We start from the raw sequence: 11,676 nt of genomic DNA on the forward strand, positions 1-11,676 counted from the left end.
CCGTGGGGTCACAAAGAGTCAGGCACGACTGAGAATGAGCAACTTAGCACAGCACATGCGTCCAGGGAAGAAGAGGCTCAACGAGAGAGGAAGACAGTGTTTGTTCAGCACAGTTTTCTGCAGGACCGTCTAAAGAGACCACCCCACCCAGTAACTGGGATGTTGGGCTCACCGAATCTGGTTGGTCTGTTTCTGTCTACTTTCTTCAAATCACTTCTAGGCCTGGGGCCAAGGGATTCCCATTGAGGACTGACCTCCCCATACTCTGTGGACAACACAGCAGCCGCCAGCAATCCTGTGAGACTGGGAACTTAGCCATGTCACTCTTCTGCTCAAAACTCTCTCATGGCTCCCCATTTCCCTTGGAGGAAAGCCAAAGTCCTCAACCTGAACCTGGCCTCTGTACTCTTAATACCCAGTTAAATCTCAGAGACAGATTTGGGGTGAAGTAGAAAAGAATGGAACAACAGAAAAGACATGGAACAACAGACTGGTTCCAAATAGGAAAAGGAGTACGTCAAGGCTGTATATTGTCACCCTGTTTATTTAACTTATATGCAGAGTACATCATGAGAAATGCTGGGCTGGAAGAAGCACAAGCTGGAATCAAGATTGCCGGGAGAAATATCAATAACCTCAGATATGCAAATGACACCACCCTTATGGCAGAAAGTGAAGAGGAACTAAAAAGCCTCTTGATGAAAGTGAAAGTGGAGAGCAAAACAGTTGGCTTAAAGCTCAACATTCAGAAAACGAAGATCATGGCATCTGGTCCCATCACTTCGTGGGAAATAGATGGGGAAACAGTGGAAACAGTGTCAGACTTTATTTTTTTGGGCTCCAAAATCACTGCAGATGGTGACTGCAGCCATGAAATTAAAAGACGCTTACTCCTTGGAAGAAAAGTTATGACCAACCTAGATAGCATATTCAAAAGCAGAGACATTACTTTGCCAACAAAGGTCCATCTAGTCAAGGCTATGGTTTTTCCTGTGGTCATGTATGGATGTGAGAGTTGGACTGTGAAGAAAGCTGAGTGCCAAATAATTGATGCTTTTGAACTGTGGTGTTGGAGAAGACTCTTGAGAGTCCCTTGGACTGCAAGGAGATCCAACCAGTCCATTCTGAAGGAGATCAGCCCTTGGATTTCTTTGGAAGGAATGAAGCTAAAGCTGAAACTCCAGTACTTTGGCCACCTCATGAGAAGAGTTGACTCATTGGAAAAACTCTGATGCTGGGAGGGATTGGGGGCAGGAGGAGAAGGGGACGACAGAGGATGAGATGGCTGGATGGCATCACTGACTTGATGGATGTGAATCTGAGTGAACTCCAGGAGTTGGTGATGGACAGGGAGGCCTGGCGTGCTGCGATTCATGGGGTTGCAAAGAGTTGGACACGACTGAGTGACTGAACTGAACTGAACTGAGAAAAGAATGGCTTTATTGCTTTGCCAAGCAAAGGGGACCATGGCAGACTAATGCCCAGGGTCGCAAGGAGATTTATAGCAATGGTTCAGAGAGCACATGATCAGCTGGTGGGCAGTCTTCTGATTGGTGGGGTGGAGGTAAGTGAGAGTCAACATCATCAACCTTCTAGTTCCAACCAGCCTGGGTTCTGTGTGCTTGCGGACAGCACACTGTCACTTCAGTGTCTCCAAAACAGCTCAAAGATGTGTGTGTCCCTTGATGGAGAATGAGGACCCTGCACCGTTGTTTGTCTTGACCAGTGGTTCTTCCCTTGCTTCTGCATCTCCTCTTTTCCTTAATTAACTTCTGCTTGAATCTTCCCATGGGAACTCAGTGAAGAGCATGGAGGCTGAATGAAGCCTATTTCCTGTAATCAAAGAAATGGGGGACACAGAAAGGTTTTTGTGCCCAGGATCCCCACAGGGTCTTGCTTGGTTTGAGTCCCTAAAATAGCCCCACAGCCCTGCCTGCCTCCCCCATTACCTCTCTGATGCCCCCTCGCTCACACCTGCAGACACACTGTCCCCTTGCTGTTCCTCCCCCGTGGCTGGCATGCTTTCCCCCATGTCCTCAGCATACGCTGTTCCTTCTGCCTGGAACAGTCTTCCCTCAGAAAACTTCATGGCATGCTTTTCAGTCTTGACTTGGATGTTAGCTTCTTGGTGAGCTTTACCTGACAGCCCTATTTCAAATTTCAAATGTCCTTTTATATATATATACTGTCCCTTGGGGGAAAAAAAAAAAATAAGGTACAACCTAAAAGTTGAGAATTAGGTTTTATTCCACAGACTTGCTGAGGACTTAAGCCCGGGAGGTGACCTCTCATGTAGCTCTGAGGACGGTTACAAAAATGATAGAAGTGGAGCCAAGCAACAAAAGCAACAAAAGCCAACCTAGGTAGTCAAAAACCAAAAGATTACTGTTAATTAAAGAAAAACGGAATATCTCAAGTTAATGAATTTCACATTTTTCTATTTATGGGAAGATGCAAAAGCCTGGGCCCATTGAGATCCTTCCTTTAATATGCACCTTAACTATGTAGGGACAATATCCCTTTTTTGTTTGTTTGTTTGTTTTTTGTTTTCCTTCCTGAATCCCCTGAGGGTGCTGAGCAGAGCAGCTGCAGTGGCTGATGGCTTGATCTCTGCAGCATCGTTTGTTTACTGATATGGCAGGAGATATTTTCATCCACAATACCCTTTTCCCCCTTTCCTGCTCTCTCTCTTTCTCACTTATTCAACTCACTTATCACCTTTTAGTATTTTATATATTTTGGGGTTTCTGAACCTTCATGCTGGAGGATCTAGCCTCAAGGTCAGAGAATTCACGGGAGTGTTATAAACAAACAGGATAGAACTAGCTAATATTTAGAGTGCTTACTATATCTGCTACTGCTGCTGCTGCTATGTCACTTCAGTTGTGTCTGACTCTGTGCGACCCCATAGATGGCAGCCCACCAGGCTCCCCCGTCCCTGGGATTCTCCAGGCAAGAACACTGGAGTGGGTTGCCATTTCCTTCTCCAATGCATGAAAGTGAAAAGTGAAAGTGAAGTCGCTCAGTCGTGTCTGACTCTTAGCAACCCCAGGGACTGCAGCCTACCAGGCTCCTCCGTCCATGGGACTTTCCAGGCAAGAGTGCTGGAATGGGGTGCCATTGCCTTCTCCGTTACTGTATCTAGCACCACCCTAATAGCTTTATATGCATTCACTTATCCTCACCTATGAGGTAGGCATTTTAGGAATCATTGGTATTTTAAGAATCACTGAACTAAAATGGACAAGAATGGGCAAATTTAATTCAGATGACATTATATCTACTACTCTGGGCAAGAATCCCTTTGAAGAAATGGAGTAGCCCTCAGAGTCAACAAGAGAGTCCAAAATGCAGTACTTAGGTGCAGCCTCAAAAACAGCAGAATGATCTCAGTTTGTTTCCAAGGAAAACCATTGAACATCACAGTAATCCAAGTCTATGCCCCAACCGCTAATGCTGAAGAAGATGAAGTTCAATGGTTGTAAGAGCAACATTTTACAGAATCAAAAGCAGAGGAATAGTCTATTTAAGCATCTTGTTGATGGCAACACCGCTAGTGATTTGCAGAGCCAAGATTCAGGTACAGGACAGTGCCTTGGAGTGGAGGGTAACCTCCCACTACCCACCTTGCCCAAGATAGCAACCCATATGGCTGAGCTCCCCTCTCTTCATACTCCACACTTCTCTTGGTCCCATCTGTGGGTGGTGAAGCCATTGCCTTTGCATTCACTCACAAGTCTGACTTTTCATCATCCATCTGGCCTTATTTTCTGCCAGTTTCCCAATCACCCTCTATGTCTCAGCCACTCCAGTCCTTGGTTTATCTCACTCTTCACAAAGCTAAATTTCTCTCTTTCTTTCTGCTTCCAATTAAGTCAAGTCTTTAGAGCAGTGGTACCCAGCCTTTTTAGCACTGGGGACCAGTTTTGTGAAAAAAAATTTTTCCACGGACCAGAGTTCGGGGTGGGAATGGTTTCAGAATGATTCAAGCACATTACATGTATTGTGCACTTTATTATTACTATCGCGTCAGCTCCATCTCAGATCATCAGACATTAGATCCTAGAGCTTGGGAACCCCTCCTTTAGAGAGAGCTTTGCTAACCAGCCTGCTACCCACCTCACTCGTCTTCAGCCTCTTCTTGTTTCCTAAAATGCCTATTACGGTACCAATAGCGAGTGCTTAGTCACCCAGTCGTGTCCAACTCTGTGTGACCCTGTGGACTGTAGCCCTTCAGCCTCCTCTGTCCGTGGGATTTCCCAGGCAAGAATACTGGAGTGGGTTGCCATTTCCTCCTCCAGAGGATCCTCCAACCCAGGGATCAAACCCCTATCTCTTGTGTCTCCTGCATTGGCAGGCGGGTTCCTCAGCGCTTTGTGCCACCTGGGAAGCCCATCACAGTAGTGATGCTATTTGCTTATTTGCTCGTCATTCCCTGTTTCTCCAGGAACCCAGACTTTGACATGTCACTGTCACACCCTCAGTGTCCAATGTCATGTCCTGCACACAGTAGAGGCTTAACAAATATGTACTGAATAAATGAATCCTTCTTTGATTTGCCTGATACTCTCATCCTGTATGTGTCATGAGAAATATTTCTTCAAAAAGTGATTTTGAGTTTCAGGGATGTGCTCAGGTTTGCAAAACTAAGGTGTTAAGTAGAACCAGGAGGAAGCTTGATGGAGTAAAGTGGGTCAAGGAAGATAAATTAAAAAAAAAAGAAGAGGAAGAGGAAAGCAATAAGGGCCAATTAAAGAGAACAAAGAAAAGAATCTGCTAAAGTTCATTCCATGAGGGGTTGATTCCAGTTGACTAAAGGAGTTATTTGACTGCCTTCAATTCAAAATAATCCTTGTACCAAAGTGGCCTCTTTGAGGGTAGTATATTCTGTCACTCTTCATTATTAACTAGCAAAAAGATGAGGTCCTATTCTCTGAGATGGCAGGGGGATTTATTCCGTGCCAGATACTGTGCTAACTACTTGTAATCATTACCTGGTCAACATTCCTCACAACTTCAGAGGGTGGGTTCTATTATCACCCTAACTCCCATTTTAGAGCTGGGGAAGGTGAAATGTCACAGGTGACGTGTGCCTATCACAGAGCTGGCAAGTCATTCAACTGGATATGTTAATACAAATTCATATGTCTGATGCACAAAGAGCTCAAACAAACCAAAATGACCAAAATTGGAGCAGAGAAAGTTTTATTGCAGGGCCAGGCAAGGAGATGGCTCATGTCCTAAGAAGCCTCCAGCTCCCCCAAAGGGTTTTGGCAAAACATCTTCAAAAGCTACGTGAGGGGTGGATGGTCACAGGGTACCAGAAACGATTGTACACAATTCTCTGATTGGCCAATAAGGAAATGGGGTGGTGTCACAAAGGTGAACTTTATCAGTCCTTAGGCTACAGGAGGCCCGGAGCTATCAAGTAGTTAACATCTTCCATTTGGTGGGGGGTTTTAAAATGTGCAAAACAACTCAGGAAATTTGCATCAAATACTATTATTATCAGGGTTTCCCAGGTGGTGCAGTGGTAAAGAATCCAGTTTTGATCCCTGGGTCAGGAAGATCCCCTGGGGTAGGAAATGGCAACCCACTCCAGTATTCATGCCTGGAAAATCCCCTAGACAGAGGAGCCTGGTGGACTATTGTAGTCCACAGAGTCGCAAAGAGTTAAAGACAGATAATTGAGCACACACACATACACACTATTATCATCAAGGTACTCAAGAGAGGAGTTAATGGAGGCTATGGGGGAAGCCCTGTCTTGGGAAGGCCCTGTAAGGTCCTACTTGGTTACAAATATGGACCCAGGCATGTCTGTATCCAAGCCCCACTAGACATGTCCTCTTTGTACTCCAACCACTGCGTGTCCCATCAACACACACAATTTGAAGCAAAATGCAGCATTCACTCAGTGTTTCCTTTTCCTCTTCCTCCTCCTTTAACTGGGCCATGATTCCCCCAGAGCAGTTAAGTCCAAGGGTTTCAGACAGGTTACTGAGAATTTAGCACATGCATACTGATTGTAGAAATAAACTGATGGAAGATGGCCCCACTAGGAAAAGGAGCCTGAACTTTCCATATAAAGATGGCCCAGGGAGAGGGGAAAAAAACAACCTCGGGACCCTGACTAATTTGACAAATGAATGTACTACCATGGGAGGGTCTGAGTCATTAGAGCTTTGGGGATGTGCCAACTAAGATAAATAAATTGGATTTCAGCGTGCTGTACTGAATCACTACATCCCTGCAGGCGCTTATACACGACATTAACCTGAGCATGATGTCTGCCATTTTGGCAAGGTCAAAAAGATTTCTTTCCCACCAGGGGAATTTTTCCCTCACCTAGCAATTTACAAATTTCTGTTCCCATGGTGAAGGACTAGATCAACCCTTGTCAATACCGACCTCAGTCCCTCAGTCCTTTTCCTTCCTCATCCTCAAGCCCCACGGACTTCTGCCTCCTGAGTTATTATGTAAATGACTTACAGGCAGAATCTAAAATCATCGACCAGGAACCCTCCCACCTTGACAATCTCTAGTTAACCGGATTTCTACTTAACTGAAGGTTAAATAAAACCTCCTTGTTTCAGGCCTTGTTAGTGAAAATCTTTCTAAACTGTGTTAGTTCACTCACCTGCCTAAGTTTCTGGAGCAGAAAGAAAATAATTACATTTTTGCTTGATGATCAGACATCTTGCAGTGCCTTGGGGCACTATTCTGCATAACAGTTTGGATTAAAATTTCACTGTAGTTGTCGACTTTTGTGAGAAATGGGGCCCTTAACTGTTCTAAGTTGAAGAAGAAATTTTAATTTAATTTTGTTGAGAGAAGCATCTTGCTTTCCCTGTGCTTAGCAGAGTATCAAGGCATTTCCTCAAAAATGCTGATAAGTCGATGAATGTCTGATACGAATTTATTTATTGCTGTTTGTTTTTTTTCCCCAATAATAATTGTATCTGCTCGATTAATCGCTAGAGATGGTTCCAGGTGTTATGCTAAGCACTTTATATCATTGTATCCCTGCCACACAGTGAGTGGGCTTTGTGCTGTGGGTATTCAGTTGTGTCCAACTCTGGTGGCCCCATGAATGGTAGCCCCCTAGGCTCCTCTGTCCATGGTATTTTCCAGGAAAGAATACTGGAGTGGGTTGCTATTTACCCTACAGATAAGCCACAGAGCAGTTGAGTGACATGGCCAAGGTTCCAAAACTAGGAAAGTGCAAACTAGAATCCACGTTACTTGAGGAGCTTTATGGATGGTAGTCTCCATCTGCATATGAAGCTATATAGAAAGAAATGACCTTAAAACCATAAGGAAATGGAAACTACATGAAATGAGAATTGAGGTGGGTCAAACAGATATGCACAGGTACCTCTACCCACACCCACAGACATACACACACACAGACCCACAAGCACCCTGGACCTAGACTCCCAAGGACAGTGTAGTAGTTTAGAGATGCAATTTTTAAATAATCTGCCAAAAAAAAAAAAATGGGCCAGGTTGTTTGTTTTATAACTTACAGCTTTTTGTGAACTGACACCCTTGCAAAATAACATAGATATAAATCATTAGAAGAATGAAGTAAGAATATAATAAAATGACCTTCAAGACCAATTTGTAAAATAATTATTACCTTTAGCATACATAAAATAAAAGTCAAATAGTTATAAAATTTCTACCAGCTCAGTCTCGATTTCTGTTTTCCTTTCTCTGTGGACAGCAGTTGGTGGATCTACAGAGGTACTCACATTTTCACTTTGCAGGGCTAGGTCAGACCGACCTTTGCTTCTCCAATTGTGGTTACCAATAGGCAGTATGGGCCTCACCTGGGAGCTGAGCATGCTGGGAAATGTGGGATCTCAAGCCCTCCCCAACCCTGCCCTGATTGGCTGAACCAGGATCTGCATTTCAACAAGATCACCACTCCAGTATTTTTTCAGGGGAAATTCCGTGGACAGAGGAACTTGGCAGATTACAGTCCATGGGGCGGCAAAGAGTCAGACACAACTTGGTGCCTAAACAACAACAACAGGTGATGCTGGTGAGTGTTAAGTCTTGGGAAGTAGTGATTTAGAACAAAGACTCAGAAGTCTGACCACTAGAATTAGAAGTGTTCTAATTGAGATCTTTATCTCTCATATCTATGTGACCTTGGGCAAATTACTTAACAGCTCTGTGCTTCCATTCTCTAGTTTTAACAGTACACCCCTCTCTGGGCTATTGTAAACTCTGCAAGGTAATGGGCCTGGCAGGTAAAGGGCAAATGAAAGAGTGCCCAGTGGAGCCTAGCACTCTATAAGGTAAGGATGCCAAAGCTACTGTTGTTATTGCTAATGATTTTTTTAAAAACTTTTTTTTTTTTTTTTTTTAGGCCATCCTGTTGTCTTTGAGACAGATGCACTCAGGCTAAAGACATTTACTTGGATGTTTGATGTTTAGTTAGTTGTAGGCCCTTATGGAGGGTTTCCCCGCCCACTTCCTCATCCGGGTCTTTTGGCTTGGGCCTGCTGATGCTACTTAGGCCCACTTGGACAGTTTCCTCACCCTGCTCAGCATCATCTATTGGTACTAACCGTCCTGAACAAGGTGAGTCTACAGGAGTCACGGGGTGAAAGCCGATGAGTTCTGATATTCCAGGCTGTTGAGGACAGAGCTCACTAGGGCCTGGTGGATATTTCAGGCCCTGGTCGAGAGGGGAGGGGCAGTTCAGCTGAGAGAGGAGGCATGCCCTGGGTGGTGGGGTTTCTGTGACAGCAGGGATGCTGGTTGCTCCCATCTTTCGTCTTTTGTTCCTTCTACAGATGAAAGCCAGTGTGTCCTCTAGTGAGATGGATGCTCTGTGAGCCTGTAGCTAGGAAAAGGCAGCAAACAAAAGTGAACACTCAGTGTTTCCTGAAGATTTACACAGAAACCTACCCACAGATGCAGGAATGCTGGATTTATAATAGGGGTGGCATCACTTGTTCTTGTGTGCTAAGATAAGGGTAAACAAATCTCATGCTGTGATATAAGTCCCTATCTGTGGAAGCCAGGAAAGATTCCCTGCCCTGTTGCTGAATTGTGTGCCTGACAGGTTATCCTCAGAGGCTTGTTTTAGGACACTTCATCTGGAGGTCACATCGGGCCCCGCAAGTGAAAGGTGGAAGGACATGCCTGGGTGCAGAGGAGGGCGAATCCTCTGTCCCTGCTCAGCTAGAAGCTCAGAAATGGAAGCACCTGCGGCAGAGGCTAGAGTATTTGAAAAATCCTGGAGAGGAACTGGGTGGGGAATCAAGTGACCCTGTGAACCTGGGCCTGATCGAGGAAATATGCCAGGAAACCTGTATTTCCACTCTTGACCTTGGTCCAGCAGTCATACCCACCCTAGACCCACCTCTGCCTTTTATTTTGTCAACAGCAGGTAGATAAATGCTCTCAAGTTTCCAGTTTTTCATCTCACCTCCAGAGAAGGAAGCCTACACTGACCCGTAGGAACTGGCTGGCTGTCTCCACCACATCTTCTGCCTCTAGAGGACAAAGGCAGTGTCTTGATCATCTCTGTATCCCTTATGTGTAAGCTTTCTACATGTGCTGGTAAAGTTTACAGAAAAAGAAAGAAAGCCAGAGCGCTGAGGGTGAATCTCTTTTAGAAATACAGGAATGTAACTTAAAATTTTGGAAAACTTATCATTCTCCTATAATATTTGGGCTTCCCAGGTGGCTCAGTGGTAAAGAATCTGCTTGCGAATGCAGGAGACTTGGGTTTGATTCCTGGATGGGGAAGAGCTGCTGAAGAAGGAAATGGCTACCCTCTCCAGTATTCTTGCCTGGGGAAATCCCATGGACAGAGGAGACTGGCGGGCTACAGTCCATGGGGTCACAAAGAGTTGGACACGACTGAGCGACTAAACAACAACAGCATATAATATTTAATATTTGGTGTTCTGTCATTTAAAAAATAATTCTAATCAATCTATATGTAATTATTATTATCCTACTTTACAGATATTGAAACAGCCTCCAGAACCAAGAAAACACAGCTCTCATGTAATGAAGCCAGGATTCAAATCCACTAATGTAGACATCCAACCCTGCTTTGTCCAAGCTGATTCTAGAGACACCATCCCAGGTCCTCTGGGATGTGTTCCTTTGGGAATTTCCCCGAGCCTAGGCCTGGGCCCCATGTTCCGCTCCCCCCGCCTTTTTTTTTTTTTTTTTTTGGTTTGTCTTTTTTGGGGGGGGGGGGGGGGGGGGAGGGCAGAAATCAGTCTTTTTTAAAACAAATATTAATTTTTTAAATTGAAAGATAATTGCTTTACAGAATTTTGTTGGTTTCTTCACATTTGTTAAACTGCAGGAGGAATGGAAATAAGACCCCACAGGACGCTTACAAAAGATGAGATACATACACACACACACACACACACACACACAGTTTTTTCCTTTGATTTTTCCACATTTAGACTATGTAAATTTACCTAAAAAGCTTATGAGCATGATTGGCTCTGAGTGGGAACCTAAGGGCTAGAGGTGAAAAGAGAATCACTTTGCATTACCTTCTTTTTTTAATATTTAAACTTTTTAATTATGGATGTGGGTTCTTTATTCAAAACAAAAAAAAAACAAACAAACAGAAAAACAGACTACGTTCCCATGTCTATATTACACTCCGATGTTTCTGAATTGAGTTCTGTGAGTAAATGGTTGTTTCTGAATGTGATTAACTCTGAGAGCATTTATGATAGGCTGGAAGCTGTTTATGGTTCAATGTAGAGAAGCAGATTGATGGAAGACCCTTGGAGGTGAGGAGGATGGAAATTCTCTAAGGGAGGTAAATTTCTCTAGCCTCAGCTGGGAAAGGCCAGATTAACCACTAGGGAGTGATGAGTGTCAGTAAATTCCAGTAAATCAGGTAAGAAATAAGCTAGACTCTCCATCTTGACACCTGGCTGAATTGGAATATCTAGGAGTATTGGGAGATTTGAACTGAATTTAGGGAATTTTTTTTTTAAAGATAAGATGACTGTGTACACCAGACATTTGTTTCCATGGCCACATAACTGAGATGCAGACTTTAAAAGGACTAGCTGACTTTGTTCAGTACCTGCATGTAGTAGAACAGGGAGTAGTCATTTTGCTGGTCTCATCACATTTAACCTTTAAAGAATCATATCGAGTAATATCCCATTTTACCTGTTCAGAAATTAGGACCCCAAAGAGTTAGGAGTTGATCAACTGGCCCAAGATGTCACAGATAATATGGCAGGGTCACAGTATGACATTAAGGACTCTGACTCCAAACCCTTGGCTCTTCCCAGCACTGACTGGAAGAAAAGGAGCCAGGGCTTAATTATCCACAAGAAACTGGCAAATAATTATCCTAAGGTAGTGGCTGTCAGACCCTAGCTACATCAGAATCTCCTACAAAGCTTGTTAAAATACCCTACCCCCATGGTTTGGATTCAGTAGGTTTGGGCTAGGACCTGGGAATTTTCATTTCTAACAAGTTCTCAGAAGATGCTGATGCTCTGGTCTGTGGGCTCCACTTTGAGAACTAATAAAGTAAAGAGATTAGAATAGGGGCTCTTAAATCTTATTTGGTGTTTTTAGGGTCCAATATGGGAACAAGGCAATTACAAGCTATTTATTTCCAGTATGTTTATTTTTAGTTTTTTAGATTTTGATAAA

At 43.9% G+C, this 11,676-nt stretch overlaps 1 long non-coding RNA gene across 2 annotated transcripts; it reads left to right on the forward strand.

The window, feature by feature from the left end:
- The first annotated feature begins 7,895 nt into the window (after positions 1-7,895).
- On the forward strand, positions 7,896-10,288 carry LOC123329504. Of its 2 annotated transcripts, none has more exons than XR_006545043.2 (4): positions 7,896-8,050; positions 8,381-8,595; positions 8,811-9,561; positions 9,994-10,288. It is a non-coding gene; the product is annotated as an uncharacterized LOC123329504 (long non-coding RNA). The 2 variants fall into 2 exon arrangements; XR_006545044.2 differs by having other exon boundaries at positions 7,902-8,050; positions 9,407-9,561.
- The last annotated feature ends 1,388 nt before the right edge of the window (positions 10,289-11,676 follow it).

This window comes from Bubalus bubalis, chromosome 15 (genome assembly GCF_019923935.1).
Source record: "Bubalus bubalis isolate 160015118507 breed Murrah chromosome 15, NDDB_SH_1, whole genome shotgun sequence".
In the NCBI taxonomy this organism is placed as follows: Eukaryota; Metazoa; Chordata; class Mammalia; order Artiodactyla; family Bovidae; genus Bubalus; species Bubalus bubalis.